Source organism: Panthera onca, chromosome C2 (genome assembly GCF_046562875.1).
Source record: "Panthera onca isolate mPanOnc1 chromosome C2, mPanOnc1 haplotype 2, whole genome shotgun sequence".
Lineage (NCBI taxonomy): Eukaryota > Metazoa > Chordata > Mammalia > Carnivora > Felidae > Panthera > Panthera onca.
In genome coordinates, this window is record NC_138347.1 from 129,604,096 (window position 1) to 129,618,305 (window position 14,210).

A 14,210-nucleotide genomic window follows, 5' to 3' on the forward strand; every position below is an offset into this window, starting at 1 on the left:
GAAATCAAGAGTTGGATGCTTAACCGACTTAACCACCTAGGCATCCTTCCAATTTTTTTTTTTAAGTAGTAAAAATTTATTGAGAATTCCTGAGATGGTGGTTACTGCCTCCCAACCTGGAGGGAAGAATCAACACTGTAGGAAATCACTCAGAAATCACACTGTCCCAGCACCTCTGACCAACACAGGAAGGAGCAAAATCATTCCACTGAAAATTGGTCAGGCTTTTTTCATCCAAAAAGGTTTGGGAGGACAGATGCAGAAGAGACCATCACATGTGATACTGGAAGCAGGATGGGGGTGTGCTGGACCCCAAACTGCTCTTCAAAAATCAGGGGAGAAACAGATCCACTTCTTCTCTGGGCATGGAGTTCCTGGTGACCAGGCTCTCATTTCTCACCCTTGATGAGGCTGTCATTGCCCAGGTAAAACTTTCATCCTGTAGGTTCAGCACAAGGTTGTCAACAGTGAAAAAGATATGGTTCTGTGATGTGGCAATCATCTTGGAGATGTTCTAGGATGCCTGGATCATGGCAGTTTGATATAGCCAGGGTTCCTGTTCAGGACTTCTCCAAGGTGAGAAGGTTGGGGTTAAGGGTTTACATAACACCCAGTTTCAATCCCTGGCTCCATCCTTACTATTCCAGCCCTTCTCTTGGGTGTCAGATTCAAGGTTGTGCTCACATAGTTCATGCCTAGTCCCACACTGGTCCCCACCTGTGGGCTCCCCTGCAGGCAACTGCCAGAAACTTGATGCAGCAGCAGAAATGGAGGCAAGGCCAGCTATGTCACTAATTTAAAGTGCTTAAACCAGTGCCTGGCACATCCAAGGACCCACAAATCCAGGAATACAATGTTGTATCTCTGTCCTCATGAAGGGGTGTGATCTGCACTCTTACCAGAGCTCACAAGAGAAACTAACCTCATGTTGGCCTCTGTGGGGCTTTGCTTGATATCGTATCCTTGCTGGGCCTCTTTTCCTTTTCATGCCCACTTCCCATGCTCCTGTAGGTTTCCTGGGAACTGCTTCCTAACACGTTGCTTATCTAAGGGCTCAAAGACTCTTTATCTAAGGGCTTAAGGTCTTCCAGGGAGCCCAACCTGTGACACTCACCAAAAGAGAAATGAGTCTTGACAATATGAGACCAACGGTGAAATGTGGGACATTTTTCCCCTGATGGAATTTCTAGAGCTAAGCTATTTAAGAATTAGGTTTTATTTTTTAGCTCAATTATTCTGGATTTACCACAGGTCAAAATAACAATAAGATATCAAAGAAATAATATGACTGCATTTTTCTGAGCCTTATTTTCCACCTTTAGGACTTCTCCTATGCCATGGTAAGCTGCTTAGATGTGACCCCATGTGTTCAGACAAGAAAGCTGCCCAGCTACTCAAGCTTCCTTTCAAGTTGGCACTCCCTAACCCTGGGGGGCTGTTCATGCCTCATAATGACCTGCAGGCCAGAGTTGGAACCTTAATAAATTACCACCCTTATTAAGTGCCCCACTTTGGAGCTTCCAACTCTCCCCTTTTTATTCATCTCCTTGTTGTAACCTGGGATGCTAGGGATGACCTAGCAGATACTCAGGGCATGGTCTTTTATCTAGGTAACTCCTGAACCCTTGCTTCTCTGCCTTTAGGGGAAAGTGGGCACATTTTCATTTCTTCATCTAACTAAGGAATTTCAAAGTAAACTACATTTTTTTTTTAATCTCAAAGGGCTCTTGTGCTCTCTCCTATGCCCTCTTATAATTAGCAGACCTCACAGCAGCTTGCACATAGCCTGAGCTCTGTCCTGTGGGGAGACAGCTGTTTGACTTTGAGAGAACATCTCAGGGAAATCATTATACTCACTGTTAAACAGACTCACTGATGAGAGGACACAGGAATCTCATTCTTGCTTCTTCTCATCAGACATGGCACAATTATGTACCCAGCACTAGCATTCACTGGCAAGGTTAGAAACATACCCTGGGCACCAGTTACATATAGACATGGGAATCACATCTGGATCTGTTCCTGCCTTGAGGGCTCACCATCAGTGTGCACCTCATGTCCTCTGAAGCTCACAGCCCTATACTAAAACCTTCCTGGGAGCTTTTATACCAGCCCAAACCACTCTTTTTTTTTTTTTTTTTTTTTTTTTTTAAACACTCAGCCTTTTGTTTACTACCAACTACTGTCTTCTCTTGCCCTTACTTTATGGTAAAACTTTTATTAAAAAGCTGTACCAAACTCAGTAGTTCATTTCCTCACACACTACTCACTCTTGGACCCACAACCACTCCCTACTGAGTACCTGTTTTGAACTGGGCACTGTACTTACATTAAAGACTCTATAAAGTACAGGAATATTATGCTATAGTCAGTTGAATGATGGTCTCTCAAGTTATGACACTAGTAGTTAAGATAGCAGAGTAGTAAGGGGACCCTGAGCTTGTCTCATCCCTCAAACACAGCTAGATCAACATCAAACCATTTTGAATACCGAGGAAATTGATCTGAGGACTAACAGAACAATCTGCATAATTTGAGGGAGAGAACACAGGAGGTACATAGTGCAGAGAGGTGAACTGAGGGAGAGAAGAGCCTTGGTGCTGCAGAGGGAAGGGAGCCCTTTGTGTGGAGAGCAGAAAGACTGGGGGGCAGGGTAGTAGAGTGGGCAGCCCATTGGGTTTGTGCAAGAAGCACTCTCCTGAAAGCAGCTAGATGGAAAGAGTAAAAATGCGCAGGGGACTGCACAAGAAAATGGCTCCCCAAACCACTGACAGGGGAAAAAGGAGAGGGTTTCAATATCACCAGTTTTTATAAACAGTGGAGCAGAGTCTGAAGTTTCAGAGGTCTGTTCCTGGTGGTGCTCTGGTGAGGAAGCAGGATGTATCCCCGGGAGTGGGCAGCAGGATCTAAGGATCCCCTTGGTTGCAAGGGGAGAAGCACTTCCCCTTCTTGGAGTGCATTTGGTAGAGGTGATACAGCCTCTCCACAGGCAAAAGACCCAGCAGGTGCCATCAAGCTGCCACATTCCCCATATGGGAACAAAGACTCTGGCTGAGGGCAGCAAACCCTGGTGCTGCTTGTGTGTTGTGATTTACCATAAACTCTAAGCTGCTGCTACTGTGCAGTCGCATGACTGTTTCCTAAGATAAGCCTGCACCAGTCAATGTTGGGATCACTAGAGGATCACTGCGGGTCCGAGCCGCTGGGGACTCTGAAGTGTGGGGTTTTGAAATACAGCCATGCCTGAGATAAAACTCTGGATGGAGGGAGGTGCCGCCTGGTAGGCAGACAGCTCAGATAGGCAGGGGGAAGGCAAGGAGCTGATGGAAGGGGCAGACACAGGAAGGGTGATTCACCGCATGTCTGTGAGGGTGCAAACATCACGCTCTAGAGACTAGAGAGGAGGATGAAGCCATTTTCAGTATTAGCCCAACATGGATGCACCCCAGTGAGCTCAACAGTGCCAACAAGTGGAGGAGGCAGCTCTACTCCCTGTACCCTCCAGGCACATCTCCACTAGGGCAAGTTGACCTAAGAATCAGAGCACCAGCCCCCTCTCCCAAAACACCAGCAAAAATCCTTTCTATGTGCTTAGTCTACTGTACATAGACTGCTGCATAGTTTCAGTTCTAGGGGAAAGCAGATCTAGCTTCATTTGGGTTTTATTTATTTTTTTTTGCTTGATCAGTTTTTTTCTGTTTTAATTGTTGTTTTCTTTGATACAGAAAGAGCAAAATTTTTATTTTATTATATTTAATTTTTCTAATTTTTAATTTTTTCTGTTCTTTTCTTTTTTCTATCAAGCTTCTCTTAACAAGCAGACTAAAACACACCTAAGATCTTAACAAGCAGACTAAAACACACCTAAGATATAGCTTCCTTTATTTGATTTTTTAACAAATTTAAAACTTATATTTCATTCTATTATTATGGTATTTTCCTCCTCCAAAATCATAAGACAGAGGAATTCACTTCAAAAAAACAGGAAGAAATGATGGCAAAGGGTTTAATCAATTCAGATAGAAGTAACATGTCTGAACTAGAATTTAAAACAACAATTATAAGGATACTAGCTGGGCTTGAGAATCTCTTTCCAAAGAGATACAAGAACTAAAATCTAGTCATGCTGGAATTAAAAATGCTATAACTGAGATGTAAACCCAAACGGAAGGCATAAAAACAAGGATGGATGAAGTAGAGGAGCAAATTAGCAACATAGAAAATAAAAATAAAATTATGGAAAATATTAAAGCTGAAAAGGAGAGGGAAACAAAGATCAGGGATCATGAAGGCAGACTTACAGAAGCCAACGATTTATTAAAATGTAGTAACACTGATATGATAGGAGTCCCAGAATATGAAGAGAGAAAGGGGCAGAAGGTTTATATGAGCAAATTATAGCTGAAAACTTCCCTAATCTGGAGAAGTGGACAGACGTCAAAATCCAAGAAGCAGAGAGAACTCACATTAAATTCAACAAAAGTTGGCCATCACCAAGACATATCATAGTCAAATTCACAAATTACAGAGACAAGGAAAGAATCCTGAAAGCAGCAAGGGAAGAAAAGTCATCAACCTACAAGGGAAGACAGATCAGTTTCATGGCAAATCTGTTTACAGAAACTTGGCAGACCAAGGGGAGTGGCAGGATATATTCAACATGCTGAATGGGAAAAATAGGCAGCCAAGAATACTCTATCCAGCAAGGCTGTCATTCAGAATAGGAGCATAGATAAAGAGTTTCCCAGACAAACAAAAACTAAAGGAGTTTATGACTACTAAATGAGCCCTGCAAGAAATTTTAATGGTGACTCTTTGAGTGGAGAAAAAAGACCAGAAGACCAAAGACAAGAAAGAACCAGAGAGCATCACCAGAAATACCAACTCTACAGGTAACACAATGGTACTAAATTCATACCTTTCAATAACCACTCTGAATGTAAATGGACTAAATGTTCCAATCAAAATCAGGATAAAAAACAACAACAACACAAGATCCATCTATTTGCTGCCTACAAGAGACTCATTTTAGACCTAAACACACCTGAAGGTTGAAAGTGAAGAGATGGAGGGGCGCTCGGGTGGCTCAGTCAGCTGAGTGCCCAATTTCAGCTCAGGTCATGATCTCACAGGTTCAAGTCCCACGTGGGTTTGAGGCCCATGTCGGGCTCTGCTGAGAGCTCAGAGTCTGGAGCCTGCTTTGGATCTGTGTCTTCCTCCCTCTCTGTCCCTCCCTCCCTCCCCAAAATAACTAAACATTAAAAAAAAATTGTAGAAAGTGAGAAGATGGAGAACCATTTATCATGCTAACAGATGGCAAAAGAAAGCTAGAATAGCCATACTTATATCAAACAAACTAGATTTTATTTTTTTACTTATTAAAAACATTTTTTAATGGTTATTTATTTTTGATAGAGACAGAGAGTGAGAGAGAGAGACAGTGAGAGTGAGAGAGAGAGAGAGAGAGAGAGAGAGAAACATACAGAGAGAGAGAAACAGGATCCAAAGCAGGTTCCAGGCTCCAAGCTGTCAGCACAGAGCCCAATGCAGGGCCTGAACTCACAAAACCCGAGATCATGACCTGAACTGAAGTCAGACACTTAACCGACTGTGCTCTCCAAGTGCCCCAAACAAATTAGATTTTAAAACAAAGACTGTAACAAGAGATGAGGAAGGGCATTATATCATACTTAATGGGGGCCTATCCATCAAGAAGATCTAACAATTGTAAATATTTATGCCCCCAACATAGAGAAACTCAAATACATAAATCAATCACAAACATAAAGAAACTCATCAATAATAATACCATAATAGTAGGGGACATTAACACCCCACTTACAACAATGGACAGATCATTTAGCAGAAAATCAACAAGGAAACAATGGCGTTGAATGACCTATTATACCAGATGTACTTAACAGATATATTCAGAACATTTCATCCTAAAGCAGCAGAATATACATTCTCAAGTTCACATGGAATATTCTCCAGAAGAGATCACATACTGGGGTCACAGATCAGCCCTCAACAAGTGCAAAAAGATCAAGATCATACCATGCATATTTTCAGACCACAACACTATCAAACTTGAAGTTAACCACAAGAAAAAAATTTAAAAAGCCCTCAAATACATGGAGGTTAAAGAATATCCTGCTAAAGAATGAATAGGTTAACCAGGAAATTAAAGAAGTAATAAAACACTACATGGAAGCAAATGAAAATGAAAATAAGACAGTCCAAACCCTTTGGGATGCAGCAAAAGCAGTCCTAAGAGAGAAGTATATTACAATTCAGGCCTATTTCAAGAAGCAAGAAAGGTCCCAAATACACAACCTGACTTCGTACCTAAAGGAGCTAGAAAAGAAACAGCATATAAAGCCTAAAGCTAGCAGAGAAAGGGAACTAATGAAGTTAGAGCAGAAATAAATGGTAAAGAAACAACAACAACACAACAACAAATCTTGTAGAACAAATCAATGAAACTAGAAACTGGTCCTTTGAGAAAATTAACAAAATTGATAAACCCCTAACCAAACTTATCAAAATGAAAAGAGAAAGGTCTCAAATAGATAAAATTACAAAGGAGAGATGAGAGATCACAATCAACACCACAGAAATACAAACAATCATTAGAGACTACTATGAAATTTTATGTTAACACATTGGGCAATACAGAAGAAATGGACAGATTCATATAAACATACAAGCTACCAAAACTGGAACAGAAAGAAATAGAAAATTTGAACAGACCCATAATCAGCAAAGAAATTGAATCAGTAATCAAAAATCTCCCAACAAACCAGAGTCTTGGGCCAGATGGCTTTCCAGGGGAATTCTACCAGACATTTAAAGAAGAGTTAATACCTAGTCTTCTCAAATTGTTCCAAAAAATAGAAATGGAAGGAAAACTTCCAAACTCATTCTATGAGGTCAGCATTACCTTGATTCCAAAATCAAAGACCTCATTAAAAAGGAGAATTATAGGGGCACCTGGGTGGCTAGTTGGTTAAGTATCCAACTTTGGCTCAGGTCATGATCTCACGGCTCATTAGTTTGACCCCTGTGTCAGGCTCTGTGCTGACAGCTCAGAGCCTGGAGCCTGCTTAGGATTCCGTGTGTCTGTCTCTTTCTGCCCCTGCCCTGCTTGTGTGCTCTCTCTGTCTCAAAAATATATAAACATTACAAAAATTTTTTGAAAGAGGAGAATTATAGGCTGATATCCCTGCTGAACACATATGCAAAAATTCTCAATAAAATACTGGCAAATCGAATTCAACAGTACATTAAAAGAATTATTCATCATGATCAAGTGGAATTTATTCCTGGGCTGCAGGGCTGGTTCAATATTTGCAAATCAATCAATGTGATAGACCACATTACTAAAACAAAGGATAAGAACCATACGATCTTGTCAATAGATGCAGAAAAAGCATTTGACAAAATATAGCATCCATTCTTGATAAAAACCCTTGACAAAGTAGGAATACATGGAATATATCTCAACATCATAAAGGCCATATAAGAAAGAGCCCCAGCTAATATCATCCCCAATGGGGAAAAACTGAGAGCCTTTCCCCTATGGTAAGGAAAAAAATAAGAATGTCCACTCTCACCATTACTATTTAACATGGTACTGCAAGTCTTAGCCTCAGCAATCAGACAACACAAAGAAATAAAAGGCAACCAAATTAGCAAGGAAGAAGTCAAACTTTCACTATTTGCAGATCACATGATCCTCTGTGTACAAGACCCGAAAGACTCCACCAAAAAATTACTAGAACACATGAATTCAGCAAAATCACAGAATATAAGATCAGTGTGTAGAAATCTGTTGCATTGCTATACACCAGTAATGAAGCAGCAGAAAAAGAAATCAAGGAATCAATCTCATTTACAACTGCACCAAAAATAGTAAGATACCTAGGAATAAACCTAACTAAAGAGGTAAAAGATCTGTGTGCTGAAAACTACAGAAACCCTTGTGAAAGAAACAGAAAAAGATACAAAGACATGGAAAAGCCTTCCATGCTCATGGATTAGAAGAACAAACATTGTTAAAGTGTCTATACTACCAAAAGCAATCTATACATTTAATACAGTCCGCATCAAAATACCACCAGCATTTTTCACAGAGATAGAACAATCTTAAAATTTGTATGGTACCACAAAAGACCCTGAATGGCCGAAGCAATCCTTGGAAAAATAAAACTGGAGGCACCACTATTTCAGATTTTAAGCTATATTACAAAGTTGTAGTCATCCAGACAGTATTGTATCGCCACAAAAACAGACATATACACCAATCGAACAGAATAGAAAACCCAGACATGGACCCAGAACTATATGGTCCGCTAATCTTTGACAAAGCAGGAGAGAATATCCAATGAGAAAAAGACAATGTCTTCAACAAAAGGTGTTGGGAAAACTGGACAGTGACACGCAGAAGAATAAAACTGGATCATTTTCTTACACTATACAGAAAAATGAATTCAAAATGGATTAAAGACCTAAATGTGAGACAGGAAACCATCAAAATCTTAGAGGAGATCACAGGCAGCAACTTCTTTCACCTTGGCCAGAGCAATTTCTTACTAGACATGTCACCAAAGGTAAGGGAAATGAGAGCAAACATGAACTACTGGGCCTTCATCAAGATAAAAAGCTTGTGCACAGTGAAGGAAACAATCAATAAAAGTCAGCCTACAAAATGGGAGAAGATATTTGCAAATGACATATCTGATAAAGGGTTAGTATCCAAAATCTATAAAGAACATATCAAACTCATCATGCAAAAAACAAATAATCCAGTGAAGAAATGGGCAGAAGACATGAACTTTTCCAAAGCAGACATCCAGATGGCAAACAGACACATGAAAAGATGCTCAATATTATTCATCATCAGGGAAATACAGATCAAAACCACAATGAGATACCACCTTATACCTGTCAGAAAGGCTAAAATTAATAACTCAGGAAACAACACATGTTGGCGAGGATGCAGAGAAAGGGGAACTCTCTCACACTGTTGGTGGGAATGCAAACTGGTGCAGTTACTGTGGAAAAGAAAGGAAGATTCCTCAAAAAGTTAAAAATAGAACTACCCTATGATCCAGCATCACACTACTAGATATTTACCCAAAGAATACAAAAATACTCATTCAAAAGTATACATGCACCCTGATGTTTATACAAGTATTATCTACAGGGGCGCCTGGGTGGCTCAGTCGGTTAAGCGCCCAACTTCAGCTCAGGTCATGATCTTGCAGTTTGTGGGTTTAAGCCCTGCATCGGGTTCTGTGCTGACTGCTGACAGCTTGGAGCCTGAAGCCTGCTTTGGGTTCTGTGTCTCCCTCTCTTTCTGCCCCTCCCCTGCTCACACTCTGTCTCCTTCTCTCACTCAAAAATAAATATTAGAAAAAAAATTTTTAAGTAGTATTATCTACACAAGCCACATTATGGAAACAGCCCAAGTGTCCACTGACTGATGAATGAATAAGGAAGAAGTGGTATATATACACAATGAAATATTACTCAGACATAAAAAAATGAAATCTTGCCATTTGCAATGACACGGATGGAGCTAGAGAGTATTATACTAAATAAAATAAGTCAATCAGACAAAGACAAATACCACATGCTTTCAATCATATGTGGAATTTAAGAAACAAAACAGGTAAAATTTTGGGAAGTGGGGTGGGGGGGAAGCGAAGAAAGGGAAACAAATGACACGAGAGTCTTAATGATAGAGAAAAGGCTGGGTTGACGGAGGTAGGTGGGTACAAGATGGGCTAGATGGGTGCTGGGTGCTAAAGAGGGTACTTGTGATGAGCACTGGGTGCTGTATGTAAGTGATGAATCACTGAATTCTATTCCTGAAACCAATATTGCAGTGTATGTTAACTGAAATTTAAATTAAAAAAAAAAAAAAGTTTATTCCTACATCCTAACTCTGAGACCTGTGAATGTGACCTTATTTGGCAAAAAGGGTCATTGTGCACGTAATTAACTCAGGGATCTTGAGAAGAGATTATGCTGGATTATCCAGTTGGACCCAAAATCCAATGATGAATGTCCTTTTATGAGACACAAGGAAGAAGGGAAGGCCATGTGAGGACAAAGGCAGAGTCTGGCGTGATACAGTCACAAACAAAGAACATCTTAGAGCCACTAGAATGGAAGAGTCAAGGAAAGGTTCTCCCTCGGAGCCTTTGTAGGAAGTGGAGCCCTGCTGACACCTTGATTTCTAACTTCTGGCATCCAGAACTGTGAGAGAAAAAAATTCTGTTGTTTTAAGCTACCAAGTCTGTAGTAACTTGTTATGGCAGTCATACTTTGACAGATGGGGAAATTGAAGATGCTCAGGAAGCAAGTGAGTAGTGAGACTGACCACAGCTCACAGGGTACCCTGAGTGATACTGTGGATACTGTGGTGGAGTCAGAGCAAAGGCAAGGAACTCACTTTGTGAGAAGCTATTAGGACGCCTGCAGCAGATAAAGCCTTTCTTGAGAAGAAAAGCTCAAAAACTTCTGACGGAGAAGAGCGAAGAGAAGAGAGAGCCTAGCCTGGTGATGGAAACCCCCCCAAAAAAGGAAGGGAAAGGGTAGGGGTAAACAGGAGAGGGAGATATGAAAGACAACACTGCAAGGGCAGTGTGTTTTAGGTTTTGGGAGCTTCTTGGACCCTAGCCTAAGAGTCTCCAGGGTGCATCACATTTGCAAAGGCAAATGGTTACACATTTCAGAAAACTTTCAGATTAGGTTTATTACAAAGCCAACACGAAGGTGTTGAAAAAAAATCCTTTTTCTTCATTTAAAAAATTCTGTTCAAAGGGTGCCTGGGTGGCTTAGTTGGTTGAGCATCTGACTCTTGATTTCAGCTGAGGTCATGATCCCATGGTTTGTGGGATCGAGCCCTGCATCAGGCTTTGTGCTGATATAGCGTGGAGCCTGCTTAGGATTCTCTCTCTCCCTCTCTTTCACCCTCTCTGGCTTGCTCTTTCTCTCAAAATAAATAAATAAACTTTAAATAATTCTGTTCAACCCTGCCTTATTCAGAACAATCTTCCAAAATTTTGCCAATTCCTGATCAGCTAGAAACCCTTGTTAAAATCCCCCACTAATGAGGTTTTATGTGCACTCACGAGAGCTCTACTTAGTTGAAATCTGGGTGAGGACATGCTAGACTATCTTTCACATTTTTAAAAATTTTAAACAAGATTTGCTAAACAACAGTACAACAACAAAAGAAACAAGTTATTTACGGACAGTATTAACATGGCAACTCACGTTTAGAAGGCATTTTGCAATTTATGAAATGTTTTTATACCCTTCTCATTTAGCTTTCACAATAATCATCAAGGATATTATAATACTCATTATCTGTGTATTGTAGTTAAGGAAAATAAAGTGGCTCTGGAAGGTTAAGTGTTTGCAAAGTCCCATAATTAGTAAGAGAAGTGAGAGCTCAAAGTATACCCTTTAAATCCAAATTCTGTGCTCTCTCCCACCATATGTTTTAGCAAAAGTACTTTCATATAGAAAACTGAATTTACTCATGAAGAGTTAACATTTAAATTTGAGTGTCAACAGTTCTCCCAAGCGTGAGCATGACTTCCCTCATCTACATTCCTGCCAACCATGTAAGAGAAAGTTCTCAAAAGTCATAAAATTGTTTCTTTAAAATATTTTATTCCTGGGGCGCCTGGGTGGCTCAGTCGGTTGAGCGTCCGACTTCGGCTCAGGTCATGATCTCACAGTCTGTGAGTTCGAGCCCCGCATCAGGCTCTGTGCTGATGGCTCAGAGCCTGGAGCCTGCTTCCGATTCTTTGTCTCCTTCTCTCTCTGCCCCTTCCCTGCTCATGCTCTGTCTCTCTCTGTCTCAAAAATAAATAAAAACATTAAGAAAAAAAAATTAAAAAAAAAAATATTTTATTCCTCAGTCTTCACTAGAATTGGTTACAATGAGAAGGTCTTATTAAGGTTTGTTTAATCTGCATAAAAGAGTGTGTTGACTTATGCAAATTTAAAAATCACAACTTAAAATGTAAAAGACATTAAATCAATAGAACACATTTAAGGATGCAGAACATATTAAGGATGCCTAACTTCCTGGGTTAATGTCACATTTGAAAGTGTTAACTTCCTCAATTTTTCTCTGTGAATGAATTTTTCTTCAGAACGAAAGAAACCAGTTTTCTCTAGAGAACATTTGCAAGACTTTTCATAACAACAACAAAAAAATCCAACCTCAAATTTGTGATTTGCAAAAGAATTATCCAGCATGATTTGAGGAAGAAATAGTCTTATAAAATCGAGTTCCGAAATGGGCCCCAGGGCCATTCTTGTGTTTTCCCTTTGCTTTATTTATAATCCTATCTAGCCACTCTTTGTGCCTTTGGCATTGTTGAGAGTAAAAACCAACTTCCAGTGTACAATGAAGAGTAACATGAAACTTCAAATTCTAATACTTCCTATTTCTACAACACTGTGATTCTGCTAGTTCCTGCCCTGACATCTCTCCCTTCCTTCTCATTTCTAACTCACCCTGGTTTTGTTCCAAGATCCATTTCACCACTAGGCAGCTCAAGTGATACATGAAAGCTGAAAGCTTCCTGTTGCTCCAGGATAGCCTTTCTTAAGTCTAAGACAGTGATTTTCAAAGTGTGATCCCTGGACCAAAGTTTCAGCATCACTAGAAACTTAGAAGCACGAATTACTGTCCCTACGCCACATCTACTGAATCAGAAGCTCTGGGAGTGTGGCCCAGCAATCTGTGTATAAACAAGTCTTCAGGTGATGATGTTGCATGACTAAATTTAAAACCATTGCTGTAAGCCAGTGATTCTCAGCCCTGATTGTGTATTAGAATCATCTGATGTCCGGGGCGCCTGGGTGGCTTGGTCGGTTAGGCGTCCGACTTCGGCTCAGGTCATGATCTCACGGCCCGTGAGTTCGAGCCCCGTGTCGGGCTCTGTGCTGACAGCTCAGAGCCTGGAGCCTGTTTCAGATTCTGTGTCTCCCTCTCTCTCTGCCCCTCCCCTGTTCATGCTCTGTCTCTCTCTGTCTCAAAAATAAATAAACGTTAAAAAAAATTAAAAAAAAAAAAAAAAGAATCATCTGATGTCCAGTTGCCACACATTCCACTCCGTCCCCCAAACATTCTGATTTAATTGATATAGGGTAGGGTTGAGCAAGGGGATTTGTTAAAAGCTTTCCAGGTGATTCCAGTGTAAAGCCAAGTTTGAGAAACATTGATGAAAGCCAATCAGAATAATCTAGCCTGAAATACTGAATCGCAGTTTTGATGAAACGGATGTATCCATTTCCATAATGCTGAATGAATACCAAATGTGTTATTACCATTATTATAGCCACTGGTGGTAGCATGAGAGAAATGCAAGCTAATAAATTGCTCTTAGCTACTAAATAGGACATGCTGTTTTATTTCAACAAGAGCAGAATCTTTAGTAGCCTCAAGAGCGACAGATTTGCAAGGGGTGGTAGACAGATAGCCCAACAGCTACTGGCAGTGAAGGCACGCTCAACTGGTATGTTTTGTATGGGAAGGGGTAAACATCATTTGGAAAAGAATTTGTGGTAAGCCAGGATTTGAACCCAAGCAGTCTTAATCCAGAATCCAAACCCTTAACCATGGTTGCCACACTGTTACTGTCTATGGATATTATGAACAAGCAGTAAAAGGCAAGGGAAGACACCTTCAATGGCAGTGGAGGAGATGAACATCTTTCATTTCATATGTGTCCATACTGCAGTATGTTTATGACTGCTTGTTAAATCTAGAAGAGCCTACGTTTCTGGAGTCAATACTTGTTTGGATCTAAACTGACCTAAACTTATGATTTATATCAACTCTCCCTCCTCAATCTTAGGGAAAAATTTCCTCTCACTTATCAGGAGAAACAAACCATGAAGACAGAACACATGAGTCAACTTCAGTTAATTCAGTACATGTAAGACATTCAACAGCAAGCAAGCTATATCAATAATAATACAGAGTGTGATTCAAGAAATACAAATGCCTGATTATAGAGCAACACTTAACTTACTAAATATAACCACTCCTTGACTCTACCCGAACAACTTTAATTTGAACAGATATTGGTATGTAAAAACTTACTTTCATAAGCTCATAATAATTATCTTGGTATTGTTAACCAAGTAGCAAAGTATCTAGCACTTAGGCAAAG

The 14,210-nt window shown here is 40.2% G+C and overlaps 1 protein-coding gene and 1 non-coding gene across 7 annotated transcripts in view; both read right to left on the minus strand.

Annotated features, from left to right (window-relative positions):
* Nucleotides 1–14,210, minus strand: part of TMEM108 (transmembrane protein 108) — a 402,326-nt gene that overhangs the window by 155,561 nt on the left and 232,555 nt on the right. The gene's annotated exons all lie outside the window — the stretch shown is intronic.
* LOC132684499 (small nucleolar RNA U89) lies at nucleotides 661–881 on the minus strand. Its single transcript, XR_009612708.1, has one exon. It is a non-coding gene; the product is annotated as a small nucleolar RNA U89 (small nucleolar RNA).